At 41.5% G+C, this 19200-nt stretch overlaps 1 pseudogene; it reads right to left on the bottom strand.

The window, feature by feature from the left end:
• LOC133777155 (leucine-rich repeat-containing protein 37A3-like) overlaps nt 1–19200 on the bottom strand; it is a 95369-nt pseudogene that overhangs the window by 23249 nt on the left and 52920 nt on the right.

Genomic DNA, 19200 nt, shown 5'->3' with positions numbered 1-19200 from the left:
GGTGTTCTCATGTCACATCACAGTACATCACATCACATCACATCACATCACATCACATCACATCACATCACATCACAGTCTTTGTTACGTTGCTTGTCATCACCTGTTGGCCTGTCAGTCTCCTGGCCTGTTAGCTCCTTGAGGGCAGGGATATTGTTATTGTCTTTGTTATGCCTGAGTGTGTCATAGTGCCTGAAATTTACTGCATGGTTAGTAAATATTTGTTGAGTAAAGAAGTCACATTTTGTTTCCATACCAATACAATGAATAAATTCATAATGATGGAAATTTCATTCCTAAACGCTGTAATAGATTTTTAAATTTTTTAAAGCAAGCAAACAAAAACAAAAACAGGTTAAAAAAAACTGCCTTTAGTTTAACTCTACTCAAAAACGTACTTTACTGTTACAGACTGTGAAAATAATAATTCTTACAGATGATATTGATTGGGCTGCCAAGCATCTATGTTCAGCATTTAACACTGAATGTTCCCAATAACCTATGTGATAGATATTGCACCCCAGTAGCCTATTGTGATATGTATTGTGCTGAGTCATAGAGGTTATACAACTTGTTCTAGGTCGCTGAACTTTTAAGAAGCAAAGCTGGCCAACATTATGCTATGTTATATGTGTGTACATATTGTATGTCCACATGGAGAAATTTTATTAAGAGTTTTATTTTAAATGGCTTATAGATAAGATTGTCCATAAATTTCAGCTGCTAAAATCAATCAAAGATACATTTTAATTTGTGTGACCTGAATCTGTGTATCATATGTTTTAAACTTGTTGGTAGAAAGAAACTAAAAACATTTTAGATGGTTGTGCTTAAGTTTACTGGTTAAACAAACTACACCATGTTAGATATTTAAGAGGTGTTTTCAAATACATGATTCTTACAATTTATAGAAGGCATTGGACCCTCTGGTAAATGTTTTCTTAAGTTGTTATCTAATGGTTGAAACGGTTTGCTAAGTATTCATGTGATATTGCTATTGTCAGCAAGCGATCTAGGACTGGCTCCCTCATTTCTCTATTCTAAGCCCAACTTGTTCTTTCATTTCTCTATTCTCTTCAAGGTAGGAAACTAATTCTATTATGAAGGAATCTGTGGGACGCACAATTTAATCTTTAGACCTTATAAAAGAGATGGCTAACATTTTTCTGTAATAGCATAGCCAAAATAAGAGCTTAAATAATAATCTCATAGCTAGATTCACTTCGCCATCAGCGAAGTATACAGTAAGTAGAAAAAACCTCCCTTTCAGACCAAAGGGAAAGAAAGTTTTAAAGTGAGAATATAATTTTCCTCATGGGCATTGTCTACCTTAGAAAAACTACTACAGAACATGCCTGTGACTATAGACTTGTAGTTCAGGCCACCGAAGATTAGAGATGGGACACAGGCACTCCCTTGACTTGCATCCTCTGGTCTGCTTTAACACACACCAGGAGGAAAAGAAAGCTCGGCATCAGAAGCAATGGGTGGCAGGCCTATTAATGGCTGATCTGTACAGTGATCTGCCCTCAAGGAGACCCAACAGGCCAGTCCACTGCAGTGGCTTTCAATGTGGTAAGCCTGGGCTTCAGCAGAAGTCAGCTTGTGAAGAGCCCTGACAGCTCTGCCAAGAGTTGGATCACTGGAAATGGACCTGCCCTGGAGTCGAAGGATGCCCAGGTCAGAGCCACAGATCTTATTGGCTCTAAGCTGAAAAGCCCTTCACTCAGCCCAACTTCCAAAGTGACCACTGCAGCTGAGGGGATGGTCAAGTAGGGTCAGCAACATTGCAGGCAGAACTGTAAATTTCCTGTTAGAGATGCCCCCTGCCTTTACCTGGCCAGCTCTCCTCCCAGGCCAGCCAAGTAATGAAAGTCAACAGAGTGCCTTCCCCTAGGAGGTTCATACCTCCCTTAGGATATACCCCATGTGAAGTGATAGATAGGTCTGGGCCTCTTAACTTACAAGGCCTAAAGCCCACCAGATTATTATCAAGCCCCTTCTGTCAGGTTCTATTTGCCTCTCAATCAGAAAACTTAATTGTAGCTTAGACAGCACCTTTCTTAGCTCCTCTAATAATGACTCTGTCCTTTGTTCTAGACCCCGTCTAGCGCACTTGGGCCTCGTTCCTTTGTAATCATAACCTCTACTCTACCACCAATGGCTCTACTCCCAACCTGTGTGTACTGATGGTCCTCTTCCCCACTTAATGCTGTATAATTGTGCAGACCTGGTAAATGCCACTCTTAGGATCATTGGTTACTATCCTCACTCTGTCTTTTATGACCTTGTCTAAATATGATCAGAGTCGGCGAACTTGGAAGGCTTCCATAGCCTTGGCAACTCATGACGACAGCCTAGGGTGGTTACTGGCGCCATAAACTAGAGTGTCAATTTGTTGGGTCAACAACAGGAGCCACTGTGCACTTGCTCCTCATGTGGGATCTCTGTCCTTAATGTGCTGTACATTTTGATTTGATGCTATAACTAGTACTCCAACAGTATGTTTCACTTTGTGTTTCTATGTGGGTGCAAACTGTTGAAATCTTTATACTAAATTGATCTTCTGTATAGAAAGAGGCAGAGTGGACAGTGAGAGAGAGAGAGAGACAGAGAGAAAGGTCTTCCTTTGCCGTTGGTTCACCCTCCAATGGCCGCCACGGTAGCGCGCTGCGGCCGGCGCACCGCGCTGTTCCGAAGCCAGGAGCCAGGTGCTTCTCCTGGTCTCCCATGGGGTGCAGAGCCCAAACACTTGGGCCATCCTCCACTGCACTCCCTGGCCACTCAGAGAGCTGGCCTGGAAGAGGGGCAACCGGGACAGGATCGGTGCCCCGACCGGGACTAGAACCCGGTGTGCCGGCGCCGCAAGGCGGAGGATTAGCCTGTTGAGCCACGGCGCCGGCCAAGAATTGAAAATGAATCTTGATGCAAATGGAAGGGGAGAGGGAGCGGGAGAGGGGAGGGTTGCGGGTGGGAGGGAAGTTATGGGAGCGGGAAGCCATTGTAATCCATAAGCTGTACACTGGAAATTTATATTCATTAAATAAAAGTTAAAAAAAAGAAATTAAAAAAAAAAAGAAGCAAAGCTGGAGCTTGAACTCAGTCCTGCCGCCAGACTGTGTCTAATATGTGTGAAGAAAAGGGGTTCCAAATATTTGTTACTTTAATCTGAAGCTTGAGATGACTAAATATAGAAGTACTTTGAAAATTTCATCAACCTTTTCAGGATAGCTCTCATGAAAATTAGTTTCTCTTTTTATTCCTTTTCCCTAATCATATCCCATGATTAAATATTTAGCTCAGAGTCATTGAGACTAGAGATTTAAAACCATGTTGTAGGTGACATCAGTGGAAACCTATGTAAACAGTGGAGTGAGAACATTTGAAAATTTATCCCTTCATAAAAGGAACAGCAAAATGGTAAAAGTGGTCAGAATCAAGTTTTTCATAATTCTGGAAATTTAACCAAAGGCTTGCAGCAACCTGTGGGGCATTTATTCAAGAAAATTGGCTGACTTTCTGTAAGAATAGTGAGATTTGTGTGGGTTTCGTGTATTTAACTTGCCCTAGACAGTTCTTCCCTGGCAAGCTCAGTGGTAGCCTTAAAAATAGCCTTGGCAGCTTATGACAAGAGCCTCAGGTGATTACTGACGTCATAAATAAGAGTTTCAATTGTTAAATCAACAACAGGAATCACTGTGTACTTACTCCCCATGTAGGATCTCTGTCCTTAATGTGTTGTACTGTGTGAATTAATGGTATAACTAGTACTCAAACAGTACTTAATACTTTGTGTTTCTGTGTGGGTGCAAACTGCTGAAATCTTTACTTAGTATATACTAAGTTGATCTTCTGTATATAAAGATAATTGAGAATGAATCTTGATGAAGAATGGGATGAGAAAGGGAATGGGAGATGGGATGGTTGCAGGTGGGAGGGAGGTTATGGGGGGAAAAAGCCACTATAATCCAGAAGTTGTACATTGGAAATGTATATTTATTAAATAAAAGTTAAAAAAAGAAACATCTGCTTTAGGAATAGACTGATGTCTTAGTAATATTTGGGTTTAGGTTTTTGGATTGTGGATGAATTTTATTTTTAATTTGTTGCTTCTCAAATTTTTTTTAAATTATGAGATGTATTACTTGCATACTCAAAGTCATATGTAACCACGTGAATGTTGGATAATGTTTGACTTAGTCTAAGTTATTTTGTCTACATTTGAACCAAATCAGGAATAATAATGAGAAAAGAGAAGTATGTGTAAAATGAGCAACAACAACAAAAAAACCTCAAACTCTCCAAAAAAAAAAAAAATAGCCTGTATGCCCAGCATCAGAGAGAGTGAGGGAGAGAGAGTGAGAGTGATAGAGGGATAGAGGGATAGAGGGAGGGAAGGAGGGAGGGAGGGAGGGAGACAGAGAGAGAAAAAGAGAGAGAGAGAGAGAGAATGAAAATGAATGGAGATGAGCATGCAGAATGAAGCTGAGCTCCTCCAAAGTGCATTCCCAGTGAGTTGTCAGAATCTTCCTGGTGATTCCCTGGAAGACCTGACTTGACTGCTGTGTCTTTAGTTTATCTGAGGGCTGATTAGTGTTAAAAGCCTCTCTCAGAGGCTGTTTTTGGGAAATAACTACAGGCAAGTGCTTCACCATGGAAGCTGTGTGAGACACTGGATAGCAGTTGGGACCAAAAAATAGTCCAATCAAAAAGCTTAACGTGAGAAGCTAAGGAATAAGATGTTCATTAGAACTTTGAAACACCGCAGTATACCCTCAGGACACTGGAAGATGGTGGTATGTATTCCTGTGAATTTGGAAGGCCTTACACATATTTAGGGCTATAAGCATTGCCAGGAAAGACCTAAAGAGGCCCTGACTTCTTTATAACTGGCTGATCCTGAGGCTCTGTGCATGCGGGAAGTGAAAGCTAATACAGCCCTGGACTGCCTGGTTAAGAACAGAAAGGACACAGTACAACGTGTACATGGAGCTCTTTGACAGAAGCTGGGAGATTTGTTGATTCCAGACTTGTAGGGAATTCTCTATTCAGTCCTGACCCCCAGGCTAACCAAGTAGAGACTTCAATGGCCACAAACAATAAGTAATACAAACTTTATAGCATTGGTTCAGAAAAGTGGTTAGATAACAGCATCTGCTACAACAAGCATTACTAACAGCAAACTGTGGAGACAGGAACCTAATTTTTGGAATTGCTACATCATTTAAAATGTCCATTTTTTTATGAGAGCGAGAAGGAAACAAAATATGGCTCATACTCAGGGGAAATGCCAGTTTCAGTAAAAAACTATCCCTGAGGAAACCCAGACATTGGACTCACTAGATAAAGATTTGATTCAGTTATTTAAAATAAGTTCAGAGGTGGGTGTTGTGGTGCAGTGGGTAAGCTGTCACTTGGGATGTCCACATCCTACCTGGCTTCTGATTTCAGCCTCCTGCTGATTCACGTGCTGGGAGACAGCAGATTCTGCCTCAAGTATGGGAGCCCTTGCCAGCCATGTGGGAGACCCAGATGGTTTTCCAAGCTTTTGGCTTTGGCCTGGCCCAGCTCTGATTTTGCAGGCATTTAGGGAATGAACCAGCAGATGGGAGACCTCTCTGTCAGTCACTACTTTCAAACTAATGTTAAAATGGAAGTGATGATGAGGACACCCTGGTTGAAAAAAATAGAAAGGAAACCATTTAGTTTTGTTTAGTAAAGAACTAATGAAAACAATGCCTCATCAAATAGACCATATTAAATATGGAAATTACTTTAAAAAGAGGGACAGCTGATTGGTGCAGCAGTCAAGATGCTGCTTGGGACATCTGCATCCCATAGCAGAGTGCCCGGGTTCAAGTTCTGATTCCACTCACAACTTCAGCTTCCTGCTAATGCAGAGTATTGGAGGAAGCCGGTAATGCCACCCACATAGGAGACTTGGACTGAGTTCCCCATTTCCTGTTTCAGCCTGCCCCAGCCCCACATGATGGAGATAGTTGGGGAGTATAACAGTGGGTGGAAGATCACCATCTTTGTATGCTTTTTAAATAAAAAAACCACAGAAATTATAAAAAGGAGCCAAATAGAACTTGAGGAGTTGAAAAACATAGTAATTAATATGGAAAATTCACCAGTGAGTGTCAGTGGCAGATCTGACTAAGCAGAAGAAAGAATCAGGAACTTGATAACAAATTGAGATTGTTGAGTTGAAGGAACAGAAAGAAGGAAGAAAGAAGAAAGACAGATGGAATCCTAGAGCGTAGGACACCATCAAGCTTACTAATTTCAGAAGGAGAAAACAGGAGAAAGAATATTTGAAGAAATGGTGGCCTAGGCCGGCGCTGCAGCTCAATAGGCTAATCCTCCACCTGCGGCGCTGGCACCCTGGGTTCTAGTCCTGGTCGGGGTGCTGGATTCTGTCCTGGTTGCCGCTCTTCCAGTCCAGCTCTCTGCTGTGGCCCAGGAGAGCAGTGGAGGATGGCCCAAGTCCTTGGGCCCTGCACCCGCATGGGAGACCAGGAGAAGCACCTGGCTCCTGACTTCGGATCAGTGTCGTGCTCCAGCCACAGCGCGCCGGTCACAGCGGCCATTGGAGGGTGAACCAACATTAAAGAAAGACCTTTCTCTCTGTCTCTCTCTCTCACTGTCTAACTCTGCCTGTCAAAAAAAAAAAAAAAAAATGGTGGCCTCAAACTTCCTAAACTTAATAAAAATATGGATCTATATATGCAAGAAGTTCAAGGAATTCTTAAGTAGGATAAACTGAAAGAATTTCACATATAGACATATCATAATAAAACTATTAGAAGCCAAACACAGAACATCTTGAAAGCAGCAAGAGAAAATAACATCATCTACTAGGTATCGTCAATAAGATTAATAGCTGATGTTTCATCAGAAACAATAGAGGCCCCAAGGCAGTGAGATGGCACATTCAGTGTGCTGCAGGGAAGAAATAGCAACCAAGAATTGCATAGTTTTTCCGTAATACACATTTCTGTAAACTTTTGAAGACTCCTCAAATGCATGGACTTCTAATATGTTTTAATTCCACATTCTCAAACTTTATTGTTAAAAGCAGTATATGGTTGAACTCTGTAATTAATACACAATTATTCTTAGGCATTCAAAATGAACAGAAAAGTGATCTCTGTTAAATATAAGAGTGGGAATAAGAGAGGGAGGAGATGTACAGGTCGGCACATGCTCACTCGGACTTACCTCCAATGGTAGAGCTAGAAATGTGCCAGGGGATTCCAATTCAGTCTTATCAAGGAGGCATGTACCAATGCCATCTCACTTGTTAAAGTGATAAGTTTAAGTACATAATTGATCAAAAAGATAGGGTAAGTCTTAAAGAGATTTCACAAAAAAACCAGTGTTTGCAAATAATGAAGGAGAAAATTAAGAGAGAGTGATCTGGTGGGGGAAGCAGGACACACAGCAGACTCATAGAATAGCAAATGCCCTAAACAGCACTCTAGCCTCAGAATCAACCCTTGGGGCATTCAGATCTGGCTAAAAGGCCCATGAGAGTCTCACAGGCATGGAAAGCCAAGACACTGTGGCGAAAACGACCTGAATGAAAGATCTGGGTGAACAAGATCCCAGCAGAAAGAATGGGCCATCAAAGAAGGAGGCACCTTTCGCTGAAGGGAGGAAGGAACCTCCACTGTGATATGGCCTTGACTAAGTAAGTTCAGAGCTGGTGATCTCAAGAGGCTTCTATAGCCTTGACAGCTCATGGCAAGAGCCTCGGGTGATTACTGACGTCATAAATAAGAGTGTCAGTTGTTAAATCAACAATGGGAGTCACTGTGCACATGCTCCCCATGCAGGATCTCTGTCCTTAATGTGTTGTACTATGAGAGTTAACGATAAAACTACTAGTCGAGCAGTACTCTATATCTTGTGTGGTTGTGTGGGTGCAGTCTGTTGAGATCTTTGCTTAGTATATACTAAGTTGATCTTCTGTATATAGAGATAATTGAAAATGAAACTTGATGAAGAGCGGGATGGGAGAGGGAGTGGAAGATGGGATGGCTGCGGGAGGGGAGGGGGAAAGCCAAAACAATGCAAAAGTTGAACTTTGTAAATTTACAGTTATTAAGTTAGATAGCAGTATAAAGGTAGGGGAAGAATGGAGCTTTAGAAAAGCAAAGTTTCTGTATACTATTGAAGTTATTTTGATAGTAATCTGAAGAAAAATGTAAAACTAATATGTTAATTATAATTTCTAGGACAACCACTAAGGAAATAACTTGAATATATTGTAGAAAAAAAGGGGATGGCCATTTGGTCTAGTGGTTCAACCACTGTTTGGGTTGCCTGCATCCTGTATTAGAGTGTTTGCAAAGGAGTCTGAGCTTTGCTCCTAATTACAGCTTCCTGCCAGTGTGGACCTTGGGAGGCGGCAAGTGGTGGCTGAAGTGGTTAGTTTCCAGTTGCCCATGTTGGGTAGACATGGACTGAGTTGCCAGCTCCTGGCTTTTGCCTAATCCAACCCTGGCCAGTACAGGCATTTAGGGAGTAGGCTGGAAGCTGTGGCAGCGGCACCCCAGATGGGTGCTGGTTTGTGTCCCGGCCGTTCCTTTTCCCATCCAGCTCTCTGCTATGGCCTGGGAAAGCAAGCCCCCGTACCTGTGTGGGAAGACCCAGAGGAAGCTTCTGATTCCTGGCTTTGGATGGGTTCAGCTCTGGCTGTTGTGGCTATTTGGGTAGTGAACCAGTGGGTGGAAGACCTTTCTCTCTGTTTCTCCCTCGCTGTGTACTCCCTCAAATAAATAAATAAAATATTTTAAAAAAAGAAAACTTGAATGAATATAAACCATCTAGATGTAGCAGACTTCTACAGAGCAATTCCCAGCAAAATCAGCATAAAAATGCTAAAGATGTATTCTCTTCTGGTGTAAACAGAACATTCTCTAGGAAGATCATATGTTACATCACAAGACCTATCTCAATACATTTAAAAGAACTGAAATCATACAGAGTATGTTTTCAACTAAAGTAGAATGAAATTAGAAATTAGAAATCTAAGCAGAAAAACATCTGGGAAGTTCACATATAAGTGGAAATCAGCACCCATGAATAACCGGTGGTTCAAAGAAGAAATCACAAAGGAAACCAGAAACTATTTTGGTAGGAATGAAAGTGAACACAGAAGATTTCAATACTTACATGATGCAGCTGGAGCAGTGCTCAGAGGGAAGTTTATATATGTAAATTCAAATGTTTATAAGTCTCATGTCTGTACCCAAACTTCCTCCCAAATAAACAAGCAAAGCAAAAATGAATGAAATAAGGTTCAGAGCAGAAATATAGAAAAACAATAGAGAAAAGTCAATATAATAAAAATTGGCTTATTGAAAAGATCAACACACTTAAGTTAGACTGACCAATAAAATTATTAAAATCAGGAATGAACGGGGACATTACTATTGACTTTATAGACATCAAAAAGATAAAAGGAAAACTGAGGACTATATGCCAGTGAATTAGGAAACATGGATGGAATGGACACGTTCTTAGGATACAAACTGCTGAACTTGACTTCGAATTAACAAATCTGAATAGATCTATATCATGTGAAGTCAGATGCAAAAGGCTGCAATACTGTATGATGCATTTGTATAAAATGTTCAGAATAGGCAAACCCATAGGGACAGGAAGCAAATTAATGGTTTCCTAGGCCAGGAATGGGGAAGAAAACTGGGGAGTGATTTCTAACTGGCACAGTGTTTCTTTCTGGGGTGATAAAAATGTTCTGAAATTGTTAGGTAGGAAGCTAGAAATTAGCCTCTCTCTCTCTCTCTCTCTCTCTCTCTCTTTGTGTGTGTGTGTGAGAGAGAGAGAGAGAGAGAGAAGGATCTGAGGAAGCCGGCATCTGCAGGAACCCAGCATCCTCACTTCAAAGTCCTGCCCAGACCCTGATGACCTTCCAGATGGTCCCAGCCCTTCCGCCATGGGAATGCTCTCTCCTTAGCACCTGGCCTGATAAACATCAGGCAGGCACCCGAGGGGCAAGCCCCTCTGTCCAGCAAACCTGGGGAGGCATTTCCTGATTAACATTTAATAAACCATTTGTCCTAGGGGAGGAGAAGGAGGAGGGGAAGGAAAAACCTGGACCCCATTTTCCTTATAAGCCCCAGTCTAGACAAAGACTGCACGCTCAGCTCTCTGCTCTCCACTGAGCGGCCCGCCTGGCCTGCCAGGTGTATTCTCTCTGCTCAAACACACCACCTTGCTTTCCCCTGGTCCGAGTGACTGGGCACACTCTCTCTGTCCCTTCCATTCTGACAGATGCCCTGTCCCCAGTGAAACCTTGCTACTTTGCTCTCTGTCTCACGCCTGAATTCTTTCTTGCATGAAGACAAGAACCCACATGACTTCTCTCTGGTGACAGAATCAGATAATGGAGATTATTGTAGAGCCTTGTGAATGACTATACTGGACACCACTGGATTGTATGCATTTTATGATAAGTGGATTCTATTTCAGTTTTGAAACAGAACCATATTGTAATATATAAAGCACAGGTGCCAGAAAACCAGACATGCTGCTATCTGGGAAAAGAATGAAACATCTGATTCTTCTGTGATCAAGTTCAGGGTCAGTGGTGAGTTCAAGAGCCATGTATTGTCTTGCCAGTGATCTCCCCCATTCAACTGTGTTCTCCCAGATATTTTTAGTATTATGAACTTGTTCAACTCAATTATTTAATATTCAGTAAGGATGCTAGATGAAAAATGTATCACGTGATTGGCGAAGCAAGGTTTCTCAGACTGGATTTTGACTATCTTCTGTTTTGTTCTTTATTCTGTGAGATCACGAGGGAGCCTTGTGCAAGAAGGCTCCTTGGCCTCTGCATCTCCCCTTGGCACCCTTTCCCCAAGCTGTGAAGAATGATGGTAGAGCATTAAGTAGCCCAGACTATTTGGCCATGTTTGTTGTTCTCCACTGCTTCACTCTTCCTTAGCAGCACCCATGGCCTTGTACCAAATGGCTCAGCCTTTCCTTTTAATGAGGCAGCCCTTCTGCAGTTGACGTAGGGGCCTTGCATTTGTCTCCAGTGAAGTCACACTACAAGGCGACTCTCTACTCTCCTACCTCTTCCTCCCATTGCAGAGCATTCATTTCTTCATTAGGGTTATGCATGGGCAGTGGAGAGACTGAGCAGGAACTGTCTCAACAGCTCTAGGTGGACTCTACAGATGCTCTTTACCATGAACCATTATGTTTTTTTTTTTTTTTTTTTGACAGGCAGAGTTAGAGAGAGACAGAGAGAAAGGTTCCTTCCATTGGTTCACCCCCCAAGTGGCCCCTACGGTGGACATGTTGTGCCGATCCGAAGCCAGGAGCCAGGTGCTTCCTCCTGGTCTCCCATGCAGGTGCAGGGCCCAAGGACCTGCGCCATCCTCCACTGCACTCCCAGGCCACTGCAGAGAGCTGGATTGGAAGAGGAGCAACCGGGACAGAATCTGGCACCTCAAATAGGACTAGAACCAGGGGTACCAGCGCCACAGGCAGAGGATTAATCTATTGTGCCACGGCACCAGCCACATTATGTTTTGAGGTTCATGTGGATTCCACCATTTCTGGCCCAGTTCCTTCACTTTATAATTGATGGTCTATTGAATCTTACTCCATTGCCTTTTTGATACGCTTGTGGGAGTAAAATGTGGCAGCTTTTTTATAGCCCCTGCAAATCAGAGTCCAAGTGTAAGAAATATTTGTTCTAAATGATCATGTAAAATTTACCTTATTAGAATAGAAAACATATTTTTGCTTTAGCTTTTTGATGTAGAACAATAGGACAGAGTAAACTGGCTCACAAAGTAAGTAGAACATCTCTTTACTGTCAATTTCTCCTCTAAACTCGTTTACACAGACCCAGCAGATGGGCTACATTTCTTTTGTATTAACTGAGGAAACAGAAGAACTTCTGACCTGGATATGCTGAAATCCTCACAGCTTTAACTGAAGAATGTACAGATGGGGCCGTGAAAACACAGTCTCTATGCTAGAATCCCAAGGTAGGCAGGGAATCCTCGCTTCTCAGAGAAAGGAGGCAGAGGAAATAAGCAGAGTGGCCTTGTCCTTGGTCCAGGGTGTCTGTCGTGCCTGAGGACATAGACTCCTTTTCCTTTACCCCATGAGCTGTGAAGCTTCTCAGTAGAAGACCTCTGACTCCATCACATAAACCTTTCTCAGGAGCAAAGTCTGAGGAGTCTGAAATTGCTTGAATTTTAATCAAAGTTCTGAGAATAGAAGAGTCTTGAAGAAGACTCTGTGTGAGGAACAAGGGAAGAAGCAAGGGCCCTACAATGAAGCAGCAAGTGACTGGGTAAGGAAATCTCTGAGTCTTTGTGGCATTTACCTCACCAGGGTCATAGTCAAAGAGGAAGTTCTTTCCTCCCTTCAGAGAAAGGTACCTCCTTCTTTGATGGCCCCGTTCTTTCCACTGGGATCTCACTCGCAGAGATCTTTCATTTAGGTCTTCTTCTTTTTTTCTTTTCCATGATATCTTGGCTTTCCACGCCTACAGTTTAACATATACACCACTTCTTCCTATTTAAAACGTTCTTAGTATCCACAGATAATTTATAAATCGAGAGCTAAATACATTTTGGAAAAAGCTCATGATCTGGGTGATGGGGAGAGATGTGCCCTTTGGCTGGGTCCCAGGAATTATTTTTGCATTATGACTTAAAAGCAGGTTACCCTGAGAAAGCACAAGAATGTTTTTCTCCCAGAGTACTTGGTGTTAGATTTTTGAAAAAAAAAAAAAAAAAAAAAAAAATGGAAATTAAGACCTCCTTTGCAGAGTTTATATACAGGACTTAATACCCAGATAACCATAACTATATACAATTTTTACACATAAATGGTTTTTAAATATGTGTTCATCATCTATTTCACTTACACACTGTGCAAAAACTGCATTCCATGCCACGCCTGAAATGTCCCAAAATTCAGTTCTGTCAGTAAATTGCAACCAAGATTTCTACAATAAAAGACACAATCAAAGAGAATGAATAAGAAAAAAGACATATTTTAAGAATACTCTTCTCTCAGGAGGGATTCTAATTTTTATAGATGAAACAATACTTCCATATTTTACCTACACACTAAAGAATTTACAGGTACTGGAAGATTTGGTTCTGAATTATACTTGGACATTTACAATAAATTTCATCGTATCATTTTCATATTACGCATGACATACTTGTACTGCGTGATCTTTATTTCTCTGGAACAGTTTCACAACTTGAATGCTATTGACATTTTGGATTCGATAATGCTTTTCTAGTGGAGGTTTGTGCTGTCCATAGTAGGTGGCTTAACAGCAGGCTGGCCTTGGCCCACTGGGTGCCAGCAGCACGTGCAGGGCTGTAAAATGTTACCTAAATGCAAACTCCTGTTGGCTGAGAAGCACTGCTCTGTGGGATTCACTCTGACCTTTGTATCTGATAGCATCTGTGCTAGAGAGGGAAAGGACCTGTCACAGAATTTTAGTAACCTTCTACTACAAATGTAAAGTAGAAGCTTAACCCTATTTCAAGGTGAACAGTGAAGATTTATTAAAATTCCAATTGTGATGAGATTGTAACTTACACAGACTGCAGAAAAGGGAGTGACTCAAATGCACGTCTTTCGATAAACTCTATTTTATTGCAGGATAAATCTCTAGGAAAGGAAAACATTGCCTTGGTTAGCTATTACCTATGTAGTCAGTGGGGTAATAAAATTTGCATTTGATAATGTCTGATATTCAGTTTTTACCTAAACTGTAAAGCTTTGGACTTGTATTTGACCTTCTGGAGATACTAACCCTTCTTATAACCTCTCCTAATAGTCTCACTGTTAGAACCTTCATAAATGACATACACAACTATAGATCTTGATAGATGGTGGTGGTAAACTTCCCTGAGAGAGGGAGAATTGATTAGATGAACTTTCATAGTCTTCATCCATTTGAAACAAGGAGCAAAGCTGTCATCTCCATTTTTAATGTCTAGTATTCAAAAGAACACTCACATTTTCACACCTTTCCTGGTTTAGTCCTATTTTTCTAACTTCATTCAATACCAGAAAAAAAGATGCCCTTTCAAACCATTGGAAAGGAAATTGGTGCTCTAATTAATTCATGATTTTGAACTGATTCAGAATTACACTTTCTGTCATACTAGAGGAAATTTATTTGTTGCCTGTTGCTTGATATTCCATGAAAGCCATGATAGAAATGTCAGAAAACAGCACGACACTGGATTCTCACTTGAAAATACTCTTGGTGGTAGAGGACTCTCTAACTTCCACTGATTACAATTTGACCCTCACTTTTCACCTGCAACTCATCTGTTGGTGGCTCAATCTCTAGAATCTCCTTCTCTCACCTGTCCCACCCACAGTCACCAGTGGGACTTGCCCTAAGTGACTCTCCGATTCCAGCATCACCTAGGTGCTTATGAAATGCAGATTCTCAGCCCTGTTCTAGACTGACTCAGGCAGTAACTGTGGGGTAGGGTTCAGAGCCCCAGGGAACTGTGATGCAAACTCAAGACTGTTTTAGAGCACTGCTGTGACAGCATGGTTCCCCATGGTGACTCTTGCTCAGCATTCAAAGGCCTGGAAGACATGGCTTCAGTCTCCAGCTTTCCCTGCTTCCCTATGGATACCCATGGCATTCCTCAGAAGCTCCCATGTTTTCCCTTTCTCCCACGATATTCTCTCCAAGATGTCTGCTTGATGATGCACACTGCCCCCTTGGAAGTCCTGTTCAACTGGCCTTGCTCCCAGTAACATCATCCCTGACCCAGCCCAAAGTCTCTTCTCCTTCGTCTGGACTCTATATCCATTTCTTTTCATATCGTTACTTGTGCCTTCCATTTCCCCAGAACATAAACTTCTTGAAAGCATGGATTTGGCCTTGCTCATCTACATTGCCCACTATGTTTCAAACTGACTCATGGAAATAAACTCAGGTGTTTATGAAAGAAATGAATGGTTGAGTAGGTAGAAGAAGGAAAAGTGAATTTTTAAAAAGCAATGTGGTTTTATTATTCCCTGGCCCCTCCGCAGCATTCTGTCAGCTACATAGCGCTTGTTGGGTCTTGGTTTGAGCTTGTGTATTTGTTTCCCCTGCAAGATTGTGAGCTCCTGGGAAGGTGGGATCCTGTCTTACTCATTTATGTGTCTCCAGTACTAGGCAAAGTGTTTGGCTTTCTCTTTCAGCTTTAAACAATTGATTGGCATTTTGAAAGTGATGTGAATACATATGCTAGCATAAACTAATTAGGCTACAAGGGATTTTCCAGCAGAAACCATGAAGGGCCTATTCTACCGGCAGTAGTCTCATTTGTTTTTCTCCAAACATGTTTGCAAGGTTCCAGAGCCCAGATGGCAAAGGTGCTCAGAGGAACCATGCAGATGTGGTTGTCCTCTTTGGCCTAGAAGTTCTGATCATTCAAAGAAATGTTTTCAGTATCACATGCTATGTTCCTTAAGCCTTGTACTTTTGAGACAAGAATCTATTTGCTAAAGAGGCCCAGTAATTAGCCTAATAAGGATTAATGATGTACACTTCCCAATACTATGTAGCCATTGTTTTAATTATCTATTTCCAGCATGGGTATAATAGTTCCTTAATTGAAATCATGAATGCCAAATCTGTTCCCTTGGTAGCTTAGTATTCTTGATAATATTGTTTATATAATTTACCTGTTTAGCAAGTCACTTAATGGCTAAAGGTTAATTTATCAAGATTAGATCATCTAACAACTTTCAGTTGACGGCATTCAAATTAATGTTGTTGGTTTCTGTTTTCTTCCCTTTGTTGTATTAAACCAACTTGTTCAAACCTTGTTTGTAAAGGCCAGGTGATGATAAATGTTTGAGACTTGGTGGGCCACATATTGTCTCTGTTGCATTTTCTTGTTTCTTTGTTTTTCTTTACAGTCCTTTATAAATGTAAAACTCATTCTTAACTTAGGACCTGTATGAAGACAGACCTTGGATCCTATTTCATCCATTGCTTGTAAATTAAACACAAATATAATCAATCAGTATATGAATATTTATAAAACAGAGTCCATATGGTTATCAGTAACTAATCAGATATTACCACTTTCCTCTAAAAGTGAAGTTTTTTCTGCTTCTTGTTTATATAATTTTAAAACACAAAGCACATAATAGGTATTCCACATTAGAGATATGAGACCCTACAGTGTAGACTTCCAGAAGAAACCTTAGGGATTATCTAGCTGGGACCCATATTTATTTCCTAGATAATATAACTAAAATCTCATAAATAAATACGATTAAATGACTTACAAGTGTTGGAGCGATAGCAGGCCTTCAAATGAGTCCTTATGTAATTCAGTCAAGTTATTTTCACTGAGGATTCTGGAAAATGAAAGAGGTACTTCTGAATCAAAATGACAACTAACTGCAGCTGTTTGCTTCATAGGAATAACTCCGTATGTAGAGGATAATGGTGCTGTTTAAATATCCTGATTTTAATTTACTTTTAGGGTGGTGATGTCTGTTGTATTTTAATTTAAACCATTTTTCCCACTCTCCCTTTTTTGTCCATCTCTATACACCTACCCATCCTTCCCACCAAATCATAAATGTAATGTCTGCTCTGTGGGTCACAATGTCCCTGTTAGAACCTAACACTGGGAGGCACCAAGATTGGCAAAACTGCCATTTCCTTCTGTTTTTCCCCCAAACTCTAGTACCAAAGCCCCATGTTTGAGGTATGCCAGGGCTACAAGTTAAGGTTGACCTGGGAGGCAGTGATGATGGCTGAGTATTTAAATCCCTGCCATCCATATAGGAGAACAAGACTGAGTTTGAGGTTCCTGAGTTTGACTGACCCAGTCTCACCACTACAGGCATCTGGGGAGTGAACAGTGTATTATAGCATGCTGCCTTTGCCTCTCAAATAAAAATTAAACTTTCTTCCCCTTCCCTTTATCCCTTAGCCTTTCCAACTCCCTTCTTCACTCTTCAGAGGAAACTAGTGTTATTTAGTTTTGTGTCAGATGACTTTGATTTTTTCTTTTTCTAAAGATTTATTTATTTATTTGAAAGAGTTACACACAGAGAGAAGGAGAGGGGAGAAGGGAGAAAGGAGAGAGGACAGGGGAAAGGGGAGAGGGGAGAGGGGAGAGGGGAGAGGTAGGTCTTCCATCCACTGGTTCACTCCAAAATTGGCCACAATGGCCGAAGCTGTGCTAATGAGGAGCCAGGAGCTTCCTCCAGGTCTTCCCATATGTGGGTGCAGGGGCCCAAGGACTTGGGCCATCTTCCACTGCTTTCCCAGGCCATAGCAAAGAGCTGGATCAGAAGTGGAGCAGCTGAGACTTGAACTGGCACCCATATGGGATGCTGGCACTGCGAGTGGTGGCTTTACCTGCTATGCCACAGTGCCAGCCCTGACTTTAATTTTTCTTACAAGTTTGGGACATCTTCAAACGAAGCATAACCAAAATAAATATAAACTGTGTATTGTATTTAAGAAATATCATAAATTAAAAGTCACAACTGCCTGATTCTAGCATTTTCCCATCAGAAATGAGATAGTAGGCTAAGGGGAAACTTTTATCTTTTTTAAAAAAGATTTTATTTATTTGTTTGAGAGTTATAATTACAGATGGAGAGGAGAGACAGAAAGGTCTTCTATCCACTGGTTCACTCCCCAAATGGCTGCAATGGCTGTAGCTGGGCCAATTGGAAGCCAGGAGCCAGGATCCATGAGCCTCTTTGGGGTCTCCTACATGGGTGCACAGACCTAAGTGCTTGGGCCATCCTCTACTGCATTCTCAGGCCATAGCAGAGAGTTGGATTTAAAGTGGAGCAGCTGGGACTAGAACTGGTACCCGTAGAGGAATCCGGCGCCACAAGTAGCAGCTTAGCCCACTGCACCACTGTACCACTGCACAGGCCCTGGGAAAATTTATCTTAAAGTGATCATAACCCTTCTCCTTTGTCTGTTATATGTCTTGTTTGTATTCAGAAATAATTTATGACGTCTATACAAGTTGTCCCAGTGATATAACCCGCAAACTGTTGTGAAAAATGTCAGTTAATTCTTTTTTTTTTTTTTTATTATGTTACACTCAGCACTTCAAAATTTCTAGTTCACTGTCCGAGGTGACATGATAGATTTTTATTTTTAGTTAATTACTTTTAATGTTAAGTATTTTCCCCCAAAATTGGGAGTCTAAACTGATTCCTTTCAAAAATCAGTAAGGAAAAGATAATTCAACAAATGGACAGTGGACAAAACCTCAACGAAACATAGATATTCAATAAGTATATAAAGACATTTAAATTTATGAGTAATCAGAGAAATCCAAATTCAGCTGGGAACCCTTTTATTTGCCTGTCACATTAGCAAAATACAGAGCATCCCGAGGTGAAAAGGTGAAGGGAAGAGTCAGTGTTGGGGCATAGCAGGCTAAGCCCTCACTTGAGAAGCGCAAATTCCATATTGGAGAGCTTGGTTAAAGTTTTGGGCCCTCTGCTTCTGAGCCACATGCCTGCTAGTGCACCTAGGAGGCAGCAGATGATGGTCCAAGTGCTTGATTCCTCACCATCCTTGTGGGAGACCCAGAATCAAGTATTAGATCTTAGCTTTGGCCTGGCCCAGCCATGGCTGTTTTGGGCATTTGGGGAATAAAGCAGTGGATGGAAGATTCTCTCTTTCTCTCACTCTCTCACTTGCTCTCGCTCCATCTCCCCCTTCCCTCAACTCTCATATTTCAAGTAAACAAATACATCTTTTTAAAAAGGATGAAGGGAAATGAATGTTCTTATTTTCTGTTAGCTGGAGTGTAAGTAAGTGTGCACAGCTTTTCTGAGGGCGATTAAAATTTCCTATTTCTGTAGTCTTCATCTATTTTCATTCTTTTTTTTGAGATTTATTTATTTATTTGAAAGTCAAGTTACACACAGAGAGAAGGAGAGGCAGAGAGAGAGAGAGAGAGAGAGATCTTCAATCCACTGGCTCACTGCCCAGTTGGCCACAACTGCCGGAGCTGTGCTGATTCAAAGCAAGGAGCCAGGAGCTTCTTCAAGGTCTCCCACATGGGTGCAGGGGCCCAAGCACTTGGGCAATCTTCCACTGCTTTCCCAGGCCATATCAGAGATCTGGATCAGAAGTGGAGCAGCCAGGGCTCAAACCAGTGC

The sequence above is a fragment of the Lepus europaeus genome, chromosome 18 (genome assembly GCF_033115175.1).
Source record: "Lepus europaeus isolate LE1 chromosome 18, mLepTim1.pri, whole genome shotgun sequence".
Taxonomy (NCBI): domain Eukaryota; kingdom Metazoa; phylum Chordata; class Mammalia; order Lagomorpha; family Leporidae; genus Lepus; species Lepus europaeus.
This window is presented reverse-complemented; position numbering and strand designations above follow the sequence as displayed.